This window comes from Sebastes umbrosus, chromosome 5, assembly GCF_015220745.1.
Source record: "Sebastes umbrosus isolate fSebUmb1 chromosome 5, fSebUmb1.pri, whole genome shotgun sequence".
In the NCBI taxonomy this organism is placed as follows: Eukaryota; Metazoa; Chordata; class Actinopteri; order Perciformes; family Sebastidae; genus Sebastes; species Sebastes umbrosus.
The window spans coordinates 29,547,826-29,567,991 of NC_051273.1; the positions used below are offsets into that span (position 1 = coordinate 29,547,826).

General features: G+C 39.7%; 1 long non-coding RNA gene and 1 pseudogene across 1 annotated transcript; one reads left to right on the forward strand and one right to left on the reverse strand.

Moving 5' to 3' along the window:
• Window positions 1–261: 261 nt before the first annotated feature.
• Window positions 262–7,289, reverse strand: LOC119488364. The gene is made up of 2 exons (XR_005206944.1): window positions 7,142–7,289; window positions 262–386 (listed from the first exon to the last, which is right to left on the reverse strand). It is a non-coding gene; the product is annotated as an uncharacterized LOC119488364 (long non-coding RNA).
• Window positions 7,290–8,570: 1,281 nt separating this feature from the next.
• On the forward strand, window positions 8,571–18,200 carry LOC119488336 (annotated as a pseudogene).
• The last annotated feature ends 1,966 nt before the right edge of the window (window positions 18,201–20,166 follow it).

The window sequence follows — 20,166 nt, forward strand, 5'->3', positions numbered from 1 at the left end:
CAAAAGCTTTTTTTAAAAAACTATCTAAAAATCTACTCATTTGCTCTGAAAAACTGTCAGCAGTAGTACACTCAATCTGTACTAAACAGGCTGAATCATTCAATAACACTAGTCCTTTAAATAACATCCACTGTGGACATGTTCAAATGTTATTACTATAGTTCAGTATCACATGATTTATTAAAATAGATTTTGATCAGTGTTGATTTTTTATAATTTACATGTAATCACTGTTTATTATATTCCTGTTGTGTTGATTGATTTTTCCATAGTACTGTATTTTAAGTTTATATAAGAACTACACTATATGTAATTTGAATGTCTGTAAGCTTTGGAGTAGTGAAATATAAAACTCTCTGATAATGTTATAGATAATTTGATGTAACCTGAATCAGGTCAGCCATTAGGAATTATGGACAGGGGGACAGATTTTCCAAATTGGGCCCCTCAACCAACCTGATTCCAGGTCGTCCAGTTTCATATGATACCAGTATCTTTACTCCAACTTTAAAACTGAGCCTGCTAGTGGGTTTTATTTGCTAGTCTGCCTATAGCTCCTCATCTTTGTACGTTCAGCTTCGCCTGTCATACCTGCTGCTTCTCCAAAAATGTGTTCATTGCCTCTCGGATCCTTTCATTTTCTTGATCTCTCTGTACCCTGGCTTTTATTTTGTTGAGGCCCCAATCAGGGCCATCCACAAGGATATGGAGTAGCCAGCCAGGGGAAAGAGTAGCCAGCTAGGGGGAAACAGTAGCCAGCTAGGGGGGTCCGGGGGCATCCCCCCCTCGGAGAATTTCTTTTTATAAAAGCCCAATTTTGGTGACCTGTGATACATTCTAATGACACTATTCCATCATATACGCTGATCTTAATTATTATGTATTTTAATGAGTTTGCCTGCCTGATTGTAAACATGTAGCTAGTGAATTATTGTAAAGGAGAATCAGACTTCTAGTGTGTTAGCCCAGTCTGTAATAGTTATTAATATTTAAAACCACGTCTATTCCTGACTGATCCGAACTTTTCTAATTTAGAATCATAGACCTTATTAATTATTTATTTATTGACACTTAGTGATGTTACGTGCTGTGCCGAGGCTTCGGAGCGTGTGTCGAGTAATCCAGGAAGTTTTCCGCGATGCGCGTATCGAGGCTTGTATCGTTTTAGACTAATGACGTCATTGATGACGTCCGAAGCCTCGCTGCCCGGCCATAGGGCATCACTGGTTCAGGAAGTGGTTCAGATCTTCACTGGTTGAACCAATGCCACTTTTAAGAAGTGACACAGAACACTAATATTACCCCTCCTGCCATTATTATATTATATTACACTACAATACAATACAATTATTGACCAAAGGATTGGTTTATACACTTAAGATGAATAAAACAATTACAACTCATTATACATGTAATATACTCATAATAAACTTACTAGAAAATATACATTATATTATATATTATATAGATATAAATTGATTACATGGTAATATATATTTCTTTCATTACTTATAGTCATTCCCAACAGCCTTTGCTGGCGCAAAATACAGTATATCACAGATCTGTGGTCCCAGTAGACCACAACCAGCACTGCTCCCAGTAGACCACTTACACTTACACACCAAAAACTGACAATAACCTGATATTTTCAGGTGGAATTTCATTCATTCATTCATTCATTCATTCATTCATTTATCTCACTGTGCAATATCATTTTCCACTTATGCAATTTTGTTAATAGTCTTGTTTATTGTCAATACTGTATATACTGGTCCTATTTTTATACTTCCTTCTATGGGTTCATATTTTGTTACACTTTGTTTAGCTCTTTTTTACTGTGTTAGCTGATGCATCTTGTTTTTTGCACTATCCCCTTTGCTGCTGTACACTGCAAATTTCCCCCTGCGGGATTACAGTTTTTCTCAATTGTTTACACACAAATACTGGTACTTGACACACAATGACCACAACATGTAACTCATGCACCAACCCCCTGAACCAATTCTGCTAAACTACAAGCACAATTCCTGCTTTACACTCAAATTGCAGTTCTAAAACACACTTTTTTCAAAACACTACACACAATTCTCTGCATTTGGCACAATTTTCATGAAGAAAATCTCGTTTTCAAAAGGAACACACTGTCATTCAAAATGATAAAGTCAATTGCCCTACTATGCACACTGACTCATCACATGGGCAAACACCTGTCACACAGTGTTACAATTAGCAATCAGTTGATGCTTTTCATGGCTGGATTCGACATGCTAAGCGATATTTCCCCCGCTGCTTGGCCAGGGAAAACATTGCTTGTGATGTGGATGAGGTGCTGTGGCCAGACCGAAACAGAAGAGAGGATGCAGCATAGTTTTTTTTTTCATTTTTTTTACTGTAACTGTATACAGTAAATTCTTCAGTTGTTTTGTATGTAGACCACTGTATGTGCAACTTTGTGTTGGTTGGGATGTACACTGTGTACATTGTTTTTGTGGGGAAAATAAAATATATTTGTTACCGTGTATTTGTGTGTTCTGAGTATAAAAACAATATTCTAAAATATTTTACAACACACTTATGTATGTACTGTCTGTAGTAAGTGTAACACTGAACAAAAAAAAGGCCTAAGTCATTATGATGAATGGAGAAGAAGTGTTTTCCATTCATCATAGTGTTTTACATTGAGCACATCAGTGTTCAACTGGTTCTTATAAATGTCTATTCATATGATGGTTTGTGTGTGTCATTTGAAAACAAAATACCATTTTGAGAAGAAATAACATTGTTTTGAATGTAAAGTTTCATTTTGCAGGAGAATTGAGGGGTTTTGCCCATTGTGTGTGTGTTTTTTGATTTGTGTGTAGAGTTCTGAGAGTATGAGGCATGCTTTCAGAAAATGTGTGTAAACAATCGAGAAAAACTATAATAAAGGATTATCTTATTTTATCTCATCTTATCTTATCACATGGTTAAGATCATATCTGCCTGTTTCACACTCTTTGACCACCAGGTGGTTTCGTGTGCACATGAAGCCTCGAGAAATGAACCCTTTTCCGAACCTATTTGCTGGAAAGCTTCAAAGCTTCATGAGGCTTCAGCTCGCAATCACTACTAAAGGGAAAATGTAAATGATGTAACTCATATCAAACCCGACGTTCAGGAATCATCAGCCTCATGTGACTGAATGGAAATGAGGATAAATGATGTAAAAGGTGTTTGTTGCTGACAGACAGACTCTCCTTCTCTCTCTGACTTTAATAGTATCATTAATAAAAGTTAAGGGGGGAAATAACAGATCATGAAAAGAAAAATGTTTATAATAAATGAAGAAAGTTATTTTAAGTCAGTTTGTCAGGTTTCATAAACCTCTCTCAGTGACAGGCTGCTTCACTGGCGGTGTGTGAAGGAGAGATACTGCAGGTCCTTCTGCTGCTGTTCAGAGCTGTTTTCACTCCGGTATGAAACTCCAGTGATGTTAATGGTACGTGTCCACAGGGGCGTTTTTTATCGCGAGCGGACGCGACGCTTCCCAACATTGGACGCTTGGTGTGCTGTCCCTAGAAACAAGGCACTCGGCTCCTGATTGGACGAAAGCTTTCTCGTCGTTGGCTGCTGCTCCCAGCTTTCAAACCGGAACCAGTATGGAGGCTCGTTTGGAAACTTTCTTCTCTTATTTCACGAAAATAGTTCACTGAAATGTGTTTCTGAAAACATTTGAGGCGAGAAATAATCCACGCAGTTGCTGAATCTGTCTTTATTTTGGATCGACAACGTTTATTTTAAAAGATTATCGGGAGTTTCGAGAGGCGGCGAGTCGCGTTGGACGCCCGTGATTTGCATAAAGTAGCGGAGCCCCTTAACTTCATGCAAATAAGGAGCGTTGTGACGCCTAGTCTCTCCAATCGCGACGCCACGCTACCATAATACATTGCGCGGTTGGTGCATAGACAATGAATGGAGAGCGTGGAAAGCACGGAGCCTGTGGACACGTACCATAAGAGGTAAAGTTATCAGATCAGTCCAGTCGGCAGCAGCGTCCAATCAGTAACTGATATCCAGTAAGGGGGCGTGTCGGTCGGTAAAAGACTTCCGGGGGTGCATCCCAAAGCTCTTCATTTTCGTTTCCTCGCTCCTCGATCCTCGCTTGAACCAGAAGTTGGATGCAGCGAGGATCAAGGATCGAGGATCGAGGAGGCTGGCCAGAGGAGCGAGGAGCGAGGATACACCAGTGTATCCTCCACCGAAGTCTTTTACCGACCGACACGCCCCCTTACTGGATATCAGTTATTGATTGGACGCTGCTGCTGATCGGTTTGATCTGATAACTTTACCTCTCAACATCACTGGAGTTTTATACCGGAGTGAAAACAGATCACAGATTAAACGTTTTATAGTTTAGTTGTCTTCTGATTCACCGTCAAGTTATAATCTGTGTTAACTGTAGCTCTGAGCAGCAGCAGAAGGACCTGCAGTATCTCTCCTTCACACACCGTCAGTGAAGCAGCCTCTCAATGAGAGAGGTTTACAATACCTGACATATAGACTTGAAATAACTTTCTTCATTTATTAGAATGATTTTTCTTTTCATGATCTGTTATTAGCCCCGTTAACTTTTATTAATGATACTATTAAAGTCAGAGAGAGAAGGAGAGTCTGTCTGTCAGCAACAAACACCTTTTACATCATTTATCCTCATTTCCATTCAGTCACATGAGGTTAATAATTCCTGAACTTCGGGTTTGATATAAGTTACATCATTTACATTTTCCCTTTAGCCTAATAAATAATGTCCAGTGTTCAAAAGACACCCTAGTCATATTCTGGGTTATTAAATAATGAACTCACAATCAGAATATCAATAACTACAGATGCTAATAATGAATAAATAATATAAAGAGCACTTGTCTCTATTAGTATTAGTTCAGTTCAGACATAAACAGCTGTTAAAGCTGACTGACAGCTGATCCAGCTGTGATCAGCTGCTGTTGTCATCAGAAACGGACGTCGCTTCACGTGACGCTTCAGAGGAAACAACAATCCATTGCTCTTAAAACGGCTTTCCTCGTTTCCTCTCTCCTGGCATAGTTTCCTTGGGTCTTTCCCATTTGTTCTTTTATATGGCTTGACTCCTCTCCTCGACTCCTCTCCTCACGTCTTAGTCCCGCCCACGGGAGATGCGAGGGGAGGAGGCGAGGAAAAGACTCGAGGACAGAGGAAACGAGTAAATATGTTTTTAGAGACATGAGACGTCGTTTCCTCTGAAGCGTCACGTGAAGCGATGTCCGTTTCTGATGACAACAGCAGCTGATCACATCTGGATCAGCTGTCAGTCGGCTTTAACAGCTGTTTATGTCTGAACTGATCTAATACTAATAAAGAAACAGAGTTATCAGAGCAGCAGTGTTTCTCTCTGTAGTCTGTTACCTGTTTAACAAACACCTGCACATGAATAACAGCTGCAGTCTGTATTTCTACTGTGGACTGAGTCCTGCTTAGAGGACCAGGAACCATCTCTACTGGATCAATATCTTTATATTATTTATTCATTATTAGCGTCTGTATTTATTGATATTCTGATAGTAGAAGTTATGTATTAGGCTGAATGTTTCAGGGAAAAGTGAAATGGTAACTCATATCAAACCCGACGCTCAGGAATTATCAGCCTCATGTGACTGAATGGAAATGAGGATAAATGATGTAAAAGGTGTAAAAGAGAGACTCTCCTTCTCTCTCTGACTTTAACTGTATCCATAATAAAAGTTAATGGGGGAAATAACAGATGATCAAAAGAAAACTATTTCTAATAAATGAAGAAAGTTATTTTAAATCTGTTCGTTGTCAGCTATTATAAACCCCTCTCAGTGTCTGACTCCTTCAGTGACGGTGTGTGAAGCAGAGATCCTGCAGGTCCTTCTGCTGCTGGAACACTTCACCATCAACATGCTCCGTTTGTTGTTCACACCTACAGTTAACACAGATTATAACTAGATGGTGAATCATAAGACAACTAAACTATAAAACGTTTAATCTGTGATCTGTCTTCACTCTGGTATGAAACTCAGTGATGTTGATGTATCAGATCAAACCGATCAGCAGCAGCGTCCAATCAATAACTGATATCCAGTAAGGGGGCGTGTCGGTCGGTCAAAAACTTCCGTGGAGGAGACACTGGAGGATACACTGGTGTATCCTCGCTCATGGCTCCTCCAGCAAGCCTCCTCGGTCCTCGATCCTCGCTCCTCGATGCGCATTTTATGAATTGGGACGTCCTTCAAGATGGAGGACTCCGGGTCACAGCCGGAGGATTGAGGAGCGAGGAGACGAGGAGGCGAAAAATGAAGAAATGAGAAGCACCTAATGCGTCTCTCCATGCTTCCCTGGTGGGAGGGACTAAGACGCAAGGAAAAGACGCAAGTGAGGGAAACGGGGATGCAATTAAGAGCTTTGGCATGTACCCCGTGAAGGATACACTGGTGTATCCTCGCTCATCGCTCCTCCGGCAAGCCTCCTCGATCCTCGATCCTCGCTCCTCGGTGCACAAATAAGAGCTTTGGGACCGTCTTCAAGATGGCGCACCGGAACAACTTCCGGTTCAAGCGAGGAGCGAGGAGCGAGGAAATGAAAATTAAGAGCTTTGGGTTGCGGCCTCAGTGTTAACGGTCCTTCTTCCTCCTTCAGGCTCTGACGGAGCTCTGTAATCATCTCACCTTGAATTCAAACAGGCCCCAAAAATATACTGCCTACTGCCACTTTAAGAGCATGTTACTTTAACCTACTGGTGATGTGTTTTAATATTTGTTATTTTTACTCTCCATCAGTGCTGCTCAGAGTCAAACAACACTGGAGTCCAAACTGGAGGCCCTGCAGTGCCACTTCACCTGGGATCTGGACCCCAGCAGGACCAAACTTTTCCATCTCAGGGACCAGCTGGAGGACATCGGCAAAAAGGAGGGAAACAGCTGGCTGGGTCACTCTGGGTAATCACTGTGTTTATTATATTCCTGTTGTGATGATTGTTTATTTTCCATAGCACTGTATTTTAAGTTGATATAAGAACTACACTATATGTAATTTGAATGTCTGTAAGCTTTGGAGTAGTGAAATATAAAACTCTCTGATAAAGTTATAGATAATTTGATGTAACTTGAATATTATTGCCAGTACGTATAAAGTATGTCAAGCTGTGTCTCAGTTGTACACAATAGCCTATCAAAGGGACTATTTGTAACTTTCAGAAATGCTTGTTAACAGCGACAGCTGTGGCCGTTAAGTCAACGAAAGTCAGCGTCGGGCTCGCGCTTGCTCGCTCTAAATATACCTGAACGAGCACTGCTCAACACAGTGAGGCGACACACGTCAGCTAAAACCACAATATCACTCTATATTTCACCTGCTTGGCAGTAATGTTAGCTGACCAGACGAAGGTCTCTCCATGAATCGATGTTGATCCTAGTGTTGGCTTTTCCTGAAGCAGGAAGAGAAACGTTATCGCCTCCCGACCGCAGCCGGAGGAAACGGGAGATACCGGCACCCGGTCGGCGACGATAACGTAACTCGTTGCGGAGCCCCGTCACTTGACAAGACACGGAAAACCTCTGTCGGTCTGGAGGAGCTGCAGCAGTTATTTCTGCACAAACATCCACTGTACATTCACTAGATATTCTCAGAGCTAAACTAACTCTTCTGCAGTGTGTAGTGAGCGCGCATGCATGTGAGGTGGAGCGAGAACGCGCGCGTTGTGTGAGTGAAGACAAGCAGGCAGAGGAGCGGTCTGAACAGTGTAGCCACACGCGAGCGCGCATGGGATCCCGACCTGGTAGATTTATAAACAGTCCCTTTAATACTAATAAATATACATTATGTACACTAAGAAATCTTTAAGTTGTTTTGTTTTGGTGGTTATTATACAAGAAATTCATGTAGGCTTCACTATCTTGCAGTACTGTACTACACAGGGCGCTGATAGACGTTAATCAAACTACAACTTTTAACTTGTAAGTCAACATGGATGAACATCGCACACATGCAGTTGTATAACTCCAAGGTGACATGTGAACAGGTGACAAATGATGAAATACGAGCCTTTGTGTCAAAGTGTTTCCCTGTCAGTGTGAAGTGGTAACCCAACAGTAACCTGGTTACACCAGTAGGTAACAGCAGAGTCATAATGCAGGTGTGTCCAGGTAACTGATGGCTCTTCATACCCGCTGCTCAGTGTGTCCACATATAGGCTACTACATATATAAATGCATATAAATATAAAATAATACACATGTCACCTTAATATTTGATAAGATGTTGCAGCCATAAAGAATATGGCATCTTGGGTTTGAATATTTCACTCAGTGTGGCATCATATTCCTCAAGAAGATATACAATTTTCTAACTTTAAATCAACTTAAGAGAAAATATAATCACAGAATTTGATGATTCATGTTTTAGTTTATTCGGATGTGGTTGTGGGTTTCCATTCCTGGGAAAAGAAAGTCATGGTGCATTAAGACTGAACATGAGACTTAATACGCAGTTGCCCCTCCTCTACAGTCTGCTTCGACTTCAGTGAGAGCATTTAAAGCTGCGTGCTCAACAACATCACATCATTTACAGCAAAGCTGTACATCACAGTTGGACATTGCTGACTTTATACCAGAGAACCCAAAGAAGCATCAAGAGCAAAAACCAGCCTAATATTTAGAGAACTACTCAGTTGAGGAAACAGCTGGATGATGAGGTGAGTAGCTGCTTCTGCATTTTATATCATTGATGGAGTAAATAATGAGTGAGCCTATCATTACCAGCTACAACAGTGACACTATATTTTTTTTCACCTTGTGTGTTTGTCATTATGGCAAAATGTGGAACTGGAAACACCTAGGGTACTGTAGCTGGAACTACCACATAAGCAGTTTACTTAGCCAGGTCTTTATGTGTTTTTCTGTGCACAGATTTCGCGACCGCGATAACATTGCAACCATGCAAGATGCAGTCAGAAACCTTTTAGATGTGTTGTTGAGATCAAAATGAATGAGGTCGAAGCTGGGCGTGGTCCGAGCAAGGGGGGCAAAGGGGCCAAACACAAACACCGACAAAACCAACAATAAATCAACACCAGATTTAGATCTTTAACACACAGTATACATAGCACATAATATACTCAAAGAGATGATTGTACACAATCACATATGTAGTTGAAAATATCAAAGCATCTATGTATGTAAATGTATAAGGATAAGGAGGCGCTCAGTCCGTTACAGTTTATCGCAATCGACACTGATGCAACAACAAAACATTTTAAGAAAAATAAGAAAACAAAACAAAATAAATAAGTCAGCAAATAAATATCTCGCTTTACGACCCAAAAATGTCACTTAGCGAATTTACAATATTGCAATCTATCAGACCCTTTAGTTCAATATTGCAATCTATCAGACCCTTTAGTACACTATTTGTAAGTTTTTCACCAGCATATTTAAAAAAGGATGTCCAAGTCTTAAAGAAATCACCCATTTTACATTTAAATCTGTATGTTAGATATTCCATTGATATTAGCTCAAATATCAGTTTATACCACTCCACAATTGTTGGTGGGGTTTTTTTTTCACTAATATGTTCATTGGGTTTTCTTATTTTCACAAACACAATAAGGATAAAGGCAAAAGAGAAAAAAAACAAAAAACACTGGTACAGCTCAGGTAAAAAAAAAATGTATATAGGAGGTCATGGGAAATAGTCCATAGTGCAGGGAAGTCACAGGATATATGAGTTAATGTTCAAAAGGCTCCTTGTGAGATAATGGAAGAGAATTCAGGTCCAATATAATTCAGATAGGGTTGCCAGATATTATAGAACTGATCTACTTTGGTATGTATAATATTTCTGAGATATTCCAAAGGGACCATCTCAAATATCACTTTTCGCCAGCCTTGTACCGAGGGTTTCTTATCACTGATCCACTGTAGTAGTATATTTTTTCTAGCAGCAAATGTAAGAATGTTATATAATCTTTTGTTGGCTGCAGTAATTATATTTGTACTTGGGATTCCTAAAATCAAAGACATTGGATTCATTTCTAAATCCTTATCAAATATCTTTTCCATTTGACATACTATTTCAGACCAGTACTTGTGTAATTTATGACACGACCAAAGGCAATGGGTTAAGGTACCTATTTTGGTTTTACATTTGAGACACAGAGGAGAAAGTGAGGGGTCAAAAAAATGCCTGCGATTAGGGGATATATGTATTCTATGTATAATTTTAAATTGGATTGCTTTCGTCCAGGTACAGATAGATATCTTTTTGGCATGACTCCAAATATCGTCCCATGTCTCATCATTAATAGTCACTGACAGTTCCTTCTCCCACACACTCCTAATACTCTGTGTATTGGTAGTATACTTGCCATTCATTACATTATATAGCAAACTCAGAGACACCTTTGTTGGTCATTGAAACAGCATTTTCTCAACAGGAGACACCTCGGGATGATCTATAATGGTTGTACTCTAAGTGATATAATGCCTTATTTGTAAAAAACAAAATAAATCTTGTTTTGGGAGTTGGTATTCCTTTATCAATTGTTCAAATGACTTGAGACTATTATCTGAAAGTAAGTCTCCCAATTTTGCATATTTTTATTGTTCCATTGTTGGAAAACGGAATCCAATATCCCTGGCAAAAATTCAGGGTTGTTAATTATTGGGGTGAGTGTGGAAGTTAATTTGGACCTCCCCTCCAGACGACGGACTGATCACCATGCCTTTAAAGCATTGATTGTTTTTGGATTTACACAATTATTTCTTATGTCCTTCAAATTCTTAAAAAATAATAAATCCTGTAGTCTACGCTGGGACAATGATGCTTCAATGTTCAGCCAAGCAGAAGATGCCTCATCTTTCACCCATTCAGATATAAATCTCAAGTGAGTTCCAACGCTCTAAATCTTGCCTTATTTTACCAAATAAAGGGATGAAGTTGGCTTTCTACAACTGATTAAATGATGGGGTAATAACAATACCTAAATAGACTAAACCTGCAGGAGACCATTTGAAAGGGAAGGATGGGACAGTATTAGGTATAGTAGATAGAGTACCCAGGGGCATAGCTTCTGATTTGTTTAAATTAATCTTATACCCAGAGAATTTGCTAAACATGTTAATCACCTTAATGAGGGCTGAAACTGATGTCTCAGGGTCAGTTAGAAAAACTAGGACGTCGTCAGCATACAATGTTATCTTGTGACATATCTCTCCGACCTGCAGACCACATATAGAGGGCTCTCTTCTAATGGCCTCAGCCAGTGGCTCAATGGCCAATGCAAACAGGAGAGGCGATAGAGGGCAACTCTGTCTAGTTCCTCTATGTGTACTAAAATACTCTGATCTAAGTCCATTAGTCATAACCGCAGCTTGAGGATCATTATAAATGATTTCAACCCATTTCACAAAATTATTACCAAGACCAAATTTTTCTAATGTGTAAATTAAAAAAGGCCACTCAATTCGGTCAAATGCCTTCTCTGCGTCCAGAGAAAGCACCAGACCATCTATAGATTTTTGCTTAAAGACCTGAATAGCATTAACGAGATGTCTGACATTGTTAGTTGAGTTTCTGCCTTTTATAAAGCCAGTTTGATCCTCTTTAATTAATATAGGCAGAAGGTCCTCCAAACGACTAGCTAAAATTTTAGAAAGCCACTTTCTGTCCACATTTAAAAGAGCTATCGGCCTATAGGATGAGCAGGATTCAGGACATTTCCCTTTCTTTAAGATAAGTGATATGTTAGCCTCTTTAAGAGTCTGTGGCAAATCTGCAATAGAAAATTAATGATTGAACATTTCAAGTAACGGTTCCAAAAGTAAGTCTTGGAACTCCTTATAAAATTCAGAACAGAACCCATCAGGACCTGGCGACTTCCCATTCTGAAGCTTTTTGATGGCATTAACTACTTCATTTCTTGTAATGGGGCTGTTAAGAAAACTTTCCTGTTCTTCTGATAGTTTTGGAAGATTAATCTGAGCAAAAAAGTCTTCCATTAATTGAGGTGCGTCAGTTGTCTGTTCAGAAGAGTACAAATTTATGTAAAAATCTTTGAAGCTGTCATTTATCAGTCTGTTTTCGTATACCCTATTGCCCTCAGCATCCGCAATCACTGCTATAGACTGGGACTCTGCTCGTTTTTTAGCCAGGTATGCAAGATATTTCCCTGGTTTATCTCCATATTCATAAAAGCTCTGTTTAATATACTTAATTTTTTTCTCTGCATCTTTAGTAAGAAGACAATTTATAGCTGATCTAAGAGCAGACATTTCTTGCCATAAATAAGGTGATGGAGAGCTAACATAAATCTTTTCTTTATTTGACAATTTGCTCTAAAAGGATTTTAGCGCTTGCGCTAGTGTTTAAGTTTTTGGTGCCTCTTAGTTGTAGAGTATGATATGATCAACCCTCTTGCATAGGCTTTGCAAGTTTCCCATAGAATTGCGGGATTATTCGAAGATTGTAAATTGATGGACAAAAATGCCTTAAATTCGGTGGAAAAATAAGATGTAAAAGTATTCTCTTTAAGAATAATAGTGTTAAGTCTCCACTGTCGGGCCTGGTTTATTGAGACTTTAAGTTTTATGTCCATAACCATACTGGCATGATCAGATATTATTAATCTCTATTATCAATTCTAGTCTGACACCCATGAGGAGCAGAGAAGAATGTATATTCTTTGTCAGAAGGGTGAAGACTCCTCCAAACATCATCAAATCCGAGATCTTCACAGATGGCACGAAGAGCATTTGCTTGGGGAGAGGGGGCCATAATGTGGTGTGGGAATCTATCTATGAGCGGATTTAATATACAATTAAAATCACCACCCACAATTACTATATCTGCTGTCATTTCTGCAAAATTTCAGAACACTTTAGTAAGAAAAGCAACTGGATGAGCTGGTGGGAAATAAACATTCATTATTACAATATCTTGACCTTGTAAACTCCCTTTAATTATAACATAACGACCACTCCGATCTTCAACACAGTTAACCACCTTAAAAGGCAGAGTACGTCTAATAAGTACAGCGACACCCCTGCTTCTGGTTGTAAAGGATGAAAAGAATACTTGTCCAAACACACCCTGCCTTAACTTTAAATGTTCATTGTCATCAAGATGGGTTTCTTGCAGTAGAGCTATATCTATATTTTCTTTTTTCAGGAAAGTAAGTATTTTTCTACGCTTTATAGGATTATTAATCCCTCGCACATTCCAAGTGCAGACCCAAAATTTATTTGCCATTAAAATTCTTGATGCAAATTGTCGGGACCTGTCATTTCTGGTGGCAGACACAGTGAACTGCCTTCTCAGAATCCTGGAGGTATGCTCTCATTGGCCGTGAGCTCAGCTCAATCGTCATTGGCCACTGTAGCAATTCACACCTAGGTGTGAAAATCACACAGAACAAAACCAGAGGAAATCTCTGTGTTCTCTCTCTTTCTACTCTTCCTGCTCATCTCCTCAACCCAGGCTGACCTGTTTGAGGTGAGCGGCTCTCCAGTCCAGAACCTGCAAAGCAGTTCTGCTTCTGATCTATGGTCTGTTAGGAAACAGACCTAGCAACACAAGGAACCAAAAGGTGGTAGACGCGAGAGCCTGCCTTCTCACAGTTAGCACCAAGCTAACCAATCTGCACAGCAAAGACGACCTCTTTGATTTGGAACCACAACTTCAACACATGGAATTACAAACCCTGTTCTTCCATGGGGTAACGTACTGGGCTTACCTTAGCATTAGCAATCGTGCATGGCTGAGCAAGACTGTCCAACTTTGATTTCTAGAAAGTACTTGTATTGATTTGGTTTAATGTATTCATTGAGTTTGACTGTGTTGATTTATCTGTATTTGATATCTGGGTAACTGGCTTCGCCACATTTGATGTGTTTAGTTTATGCTTCACATAGACAAGGTCTTGCATGCAAACTAACCATCTTTTCTAACCCACTGCATATCTAACACACATTAAGATCACATACAGAAACTGTGAATTAGTTAAACATAAACATACAGCTTCAGATAATCTTAACCCCGACATCATCCCCCTCTCTGTCCTTCCTTAGCACATGTGCTCAGAAGAACAAAGAGGTCACGTGATGACATGCTGGCGGCCATCTTTGATTCCGCCATCTTTGTAGTTTTACAGTGCTCGTCATTTTGGTCTGTAGGCCATTCAGACATCTTGAGACAAGACGCCATCTTGCCCCCCCCCCCCCCCCCCCCCCCCCCCTCTCTCTCACACACACACACACACACACACACACACACACACACACACTTTGTTTGGTTTGTTTAGTTTAGTTATTTAGTTAGATTAATATTGTGTTTTAAACCTTTATTATCTTGTAAATAAATGTTTGTGGAATATACATGCTGGTCTCTTTAATGTTGCACAAGAGTGAATAATGCCAACCTCTGCTATGTCAAGAACTCCGATATCCTTCAACCTTTACTGTCTATTTTGGTTATAGTTATTAATTTAATTATTAATCAACGTTCCAAATTGATAGTTTAGCATATATAATGAGACTATATTAACGTTTTCGTCATTGGTCCCTGATTCCAGGGTGGTGCCCCGTTTATTATTGATGTTTATTGATAATCTTTATTAATATTAATAATTATATTATTATTTATTAATTAATTTGCTAATAACCAAAACCTGTTACAGTAGAATCCCTACAAAATAAAGAGCTGGAAATCTCCTAGCACACTCCAAAAAAACCAAAAAAAACCCAGAAACATACAATACTGCCGCTGAATAATTATGAAGAAAGAAATCCTTGGTCAGTTACGAGCTGGCTGGTCCGGTTCTGTACCGAGGTGGCGGGCTGCATTCATAACGTTGCTTGTCTGGGTCGTTGTTTGGGATTGGGGATTGGGTTTTGGTGTGAGGGAGCGATGTTCGCGTTCCAGCTTGATCCTACCAGTTTTGGTGGTGATTTTGAGATAGCTAGGTAGCCATGTCTCTATGAACTTCACAGGAGCTGTTCCCTCCGCATTCTCAGGTAGTCCAACCAAGCGCACATTGCATCTGCGACCACGATTCTCCAGGTCATCTATGTGCTCCAACATACCGCTCACTTGCTTCTCCAGTTGTGTCACTTTAGCCTGCAAGGAGTCCGTTGCATCTCCCACACTCATAATTCTGCCCTCGGCCTCGCCGACCCGAGCCCCCAGCGCCTGTATTTGGGTTGTTTGTTCCCGTATAGCAGCGAGTACTGTGTCAACTTTAGCATCAATAACTTTAGTAATGTTGTCGGTAATCTTATCCAATGCTTTCAAAGTGTTCGGGTCAATGCTACTGCAGCAGTTAGCACCCTCATCTTCAGCTGCTGCCATGATGTTAGCTTCCTCACTCTGTTCCGTGCTTTCTTGAGCAGGCTTGTTCTTAATCGTCTTTGTTCTGGTCCTGGTCATGTTGTCCGGTATTTTTGAAAAAATAGTTTTCAAGAGACATTATAAAGTTACTCTCTCTGTAGCACTTTCGCTAGGCAGATGTGCATAATAATCGGATAACTTGACAAGTATCACCGGAGCTCAGTGAAGCGTGGTGTTTCCTCTACGACGCCATCTTGAACCCCCCCTGAGACGGTTGGTTGAGGTTGACCTCAACTCATCGACCATGGACGCCTGGCCAATCCTAGCGCTTGAATGCTACTCAGAAACTTACCAAGAAACGCACTGTGCGTTCCAATACCCATACTATCATAAGAGTGACTATTCTGATCATAGGTTTCACTTCCTCCACAGTTATCTCCTCTACTGTAGTTGACAACTATAGAATTCTGGCCTTAATCGTATTTAACAACCAACTGAGAACACTACAATAAGAATAAAGCTCATTTGGGTTTAAAAAAGAAAACAAACATTATGTGGATCCACAAAATCAGCCTCCCATTCAATGTCTATGGAGCAGCCTTTTACCCTATGACATCACTAGTTAGAGACTTATTTCTCTGGTTTCTGGCTTTAAGAGAGAGTAGCTCATGTTCCCAAATATTGATTGAACTTTCCTCAGCCATGGAAATAACATATTGTAATTATTAATTTAGGTGATGTTCCCCTTTAAGCCCACTTTTGTTATTTCTTCCCCAGTCCAGTCTGTCCACCCCTCTTTCTTTTCAGCAATATTCTTTTAATTCCGTTGTGATTAATTTCTTCTGTTCTTTCCTCATCCATTCCTTCCCTTTTATTTTCAGTGATTTATTTTCCACCTTGGGGCCCAGTCTCTGGGTGGGGCCCTGGAAAGGTTGAGGGCTTCAACGCTCATGTGGGCAACGATGGAGAAACCTGGAGAGGGGTGACTGGGAGGAATGGCCTGTCTGATCTGAACCTCAGTGATCCATTTATTTTTCCTTACTTTTACCACACCTTCCTTCCTGCCATGTTTCTTTCCTGTCTATTCAATATCCCTTACTCGATTCCTTCCTTCCTTATTTCGTTGCTTTCTATTCAATGCTCATGACTCCATTTTTCCATCCTCCCTTTCTTCCTTCCTTATTTCTTTCCTACACATTCAGTGCTTCTGACTCCATTTCTATCTTCCTTCCTTGCTCCACATGAGATGAACAGTGGTTATCCAAAAATATTACACGTACATTAAGAGCATAGTATATTAATATAATGCTGATATTTTTTAATATTTATTATTTTTACTCTCCATCAGTGCTGCTCAGAGTCAAACAACACTGGTGTCCAAACTGGAGGCCCTGCAGTGCCACTTCACCTGGGATCTGGACCCCAGCAGGAACAAACTTCTCCATCTAAGGGACAAGCTGGAGGACATCGGCACAGAGGAGGGAAACAGCTGGCTGGGTCACATTTACAACCTGCGGGGGTTCATTCAATACAAGCTGGGGTTGACTGAAGATACCCAGAGTTTGTTCAACAAGGCTGCAGAGGCCTTCCTCCAGATGAGAAGTGAAGATGAGGGTCCCTGGTTAGTGGTGAACTACGGGAACCTGGCTTGGCTGAACCACCACCTGGGAGAACAAGCAGAGAGTCAGGCTTACCTGACAAAGATTGACGCCCTGATGAATAAATACCCATCTCCATCCCAGGACGAGCTCCATCCAGAGATCTACGCTGAGAAAGCCTTGACCCTGATGAATTTTAGCACAGACAAAAAGCTGGCTGCATATTACTTCCACAGAGCCATCTGCATATAGATGCAGCCGGATATGGTAGAGTGGAACACCAGCCACGTCTTAGGGTTAGCGAGAGCTTTGAAACACAGCAACACAGGGCTGGAGGCTGACATGTTGGAGAAAGTGAGAATCGCCAAGGAACAGGATCAAGACAACTTTTACCTCGCTGCTTACTACCTTGAGCAATGTGCTAAGAAAGGAGAGAGAATTGAAGATGAAGCACGAGAGTTAGCCAGAAAGGTTTTGAGAAATCCCATCAGCAGCTACAATGGTATGAAACCATTAACAAGGGTTTACAGAAACTATGTTTCTATTGATGAGGCCATTGATTTGGCAGAGGAGGCTCTGGAAAACCATCCAGATGAGCGTTATCTGAAGAGATGTGCTGCACTCTGTTACAAATGGAAGATCATGTGTTTTAGTGACAATCGCCCAAAGCAAAGCATGATAGACAGAGCAATCACTCTCCATGAGGAGGTGATTTCTCTTTACCCTAATTCTTCACTTGTGAAGGAAATAGCTCTTGCAAATATGTACGCAAAATCCAATCACGGCCAGGCTGAAGCTGAGCAGATGTATAAGGAACTGCTAGAAAGGGATCTGGAACCTTGAGAGAAGCAGGTCCTTTACAACCACTACGCAAAATATTTAAACTACGATCGAAAGGAGTACCAAAGTTCAATACAATATCACATGAAGGCGACAGCGATACCGCAACAATCCTTCTATCGTGATAACAGCATCAAAGTCCTGGAGAAGATTAAAGACAAAAACAGGAACCGAATGTGTAGAGAAATAGAGGAGTTTCTGGCAAACCTTCAAGAGCCATAGTGTTTTGAACATCACTGGTTCTAAATCCAGAAATAAATGTAGGTATTGCATTACCTAAAAAAATCTGCACACACTTATTGGTTGAGCTGTATCCTTTAAACGAAGTTTTCAAAAAGTGTCTGCAAGTTTTTAGACTTAAGTACATTTAATGGAAGACAAAAGCTTTTTTTTTTTTTAAACTATCTAAAAATCTACTCATTTGCTCTGGCAAACCTGCAAAAACCATAGTGTTTTTAACAGGACTGGTTCTGAATCTACTAAAAAATTTAGATATTGCATTTGCAAAATAGTCTCTACTTACTTTTTAATTTAATTACATATAAAACTACTTCTATACTTCTTAAAATAAAGTTAAAATGGAAGTGAGAATCTTACAGTGAAGACCTGCTAATCATTGCAAGGGAAGAAGTCAAGCTTGGCCCTAGTCAACGCAAATGCAAAATGCAAAAAGGCAGGTTTCAACAAGTGTCTGCAAGTTTTTAGACTTAAGTACATTTAATGGAAGACAAACATTTTTTTATAACTACCTAAAAACCTACATATTTGCTCAGAAAAACTGTCAGCAGTAGTACACTCAATTTGTACTAACGGGCTGAATCATTCAATAACACTAGTCCTTAAAGTAACATCCACTGTGGACATGTTCAAATGTTATTCAAATAGTTCAGTATCACATGATTTATTAAAATAGATTTTGATCAGTGTTGTTTTTCACAATTAACATGTAATCACTGTGTTTATTATATTCATGTTGTGTTGATTGTTTTTTTTCCATAGCACTGTATTTTAAGTTTATATAAGAACTACACTATATGTAATTTGAATGTCTGTAAGCTTTGGAGTAGTGAAATATAAAACTCTCTGATAATGTTATAGATAATTTGATGTAACCTGAATATTATAGAAGCTTAAGTCATAATCCAAGCTAAAACAACACAGTTTAAACTGACAGATGCAGGAAGGACAGCTGGCTCTATGCTGTGGGTGTTTACTGCTTTGAATTATATATTCATACTTATTTTTTTACTTCCTCTTGAGTTCGTTTCACACCGCCGGAGACGGGGACACAGCTGAAAGAAGGTTCAAATAGTCATACATGCCACACTGTTAGTACTGGGCATGATTAGGTGTAATCCAGTTATCTGTTACACAATCAAAAGCTATTTATTTAGAAGACTATATCTGACTTTTGAGTGTTCCGTTAAATTAATAAATCTGTTAATTTACGCATTCATACATCAGGAGTTTTGTATCCGCCATTGCTAACTACAGCAACATACACGGGAAATGTCCCGTCGTACGTGGTTTACGTAAACTGCGCAGTTTGTAAACGTAAGTAGCTGCTCCAATTTAACTCATTTACAATGTTACAAGGTTCATTTATTTGCCATTTTACAATGCAGGTTTGCACAATGAAATGTAAGAATAAACAGTAGATTAAAATAAATTAAATTAGAATAAAATAAACTTAAAAATCAAACGTTTTAACGGTTAAAAGTATCCGTCTAATGAAATGAAAAGATTAAAAAAATACGACTGCATAACAGTATGTCCACGGTGACAGGTGAACAAGTGAAAAATAAAAATGATATGAGTTTTTATGTCAGTGTGAGAGGTGGTAACCAAACAGTAACCAGTTGACACCAGTGGGAGGCAGCTGAGCGTCATAATTAATTACACTTTGCACTTTGCACTTTATTCACTGTGTTATGTTCTATGTTTGTGACTGTTCATGGACACTGCAGATGGCCGCTGCTCAAAGTCTACATATACATATACTCTACAAATGTGTTTATGATGATGCACATGCCATCATAATATTTCTATTTGATGAGAAAGTGCAGCCATAAAAATTAGGTTTCTTGGGTTTGAATATTTCACTCAGTGTGGCATCTATAGGTTATTATATCTTCAATAAAAAAAAAAAACTGTGTCTAACCATAAATCAACTTCAGAGCAAGTATTATGACATTTTATGAGTCATGGTTTAGTTTCTTCATATGTGGCTGTAGGTTTCCATTCCTAGAAAACGAAAGTCAAGGTGAAGACAGAACACAAGACCTAATTAAAGCTGCAAGCAGCGATGAACGGGCCCTCGCACCTTCCCGCACGTCAGGGGTAATGGCGAGACGCCGGTCGACACACCCGT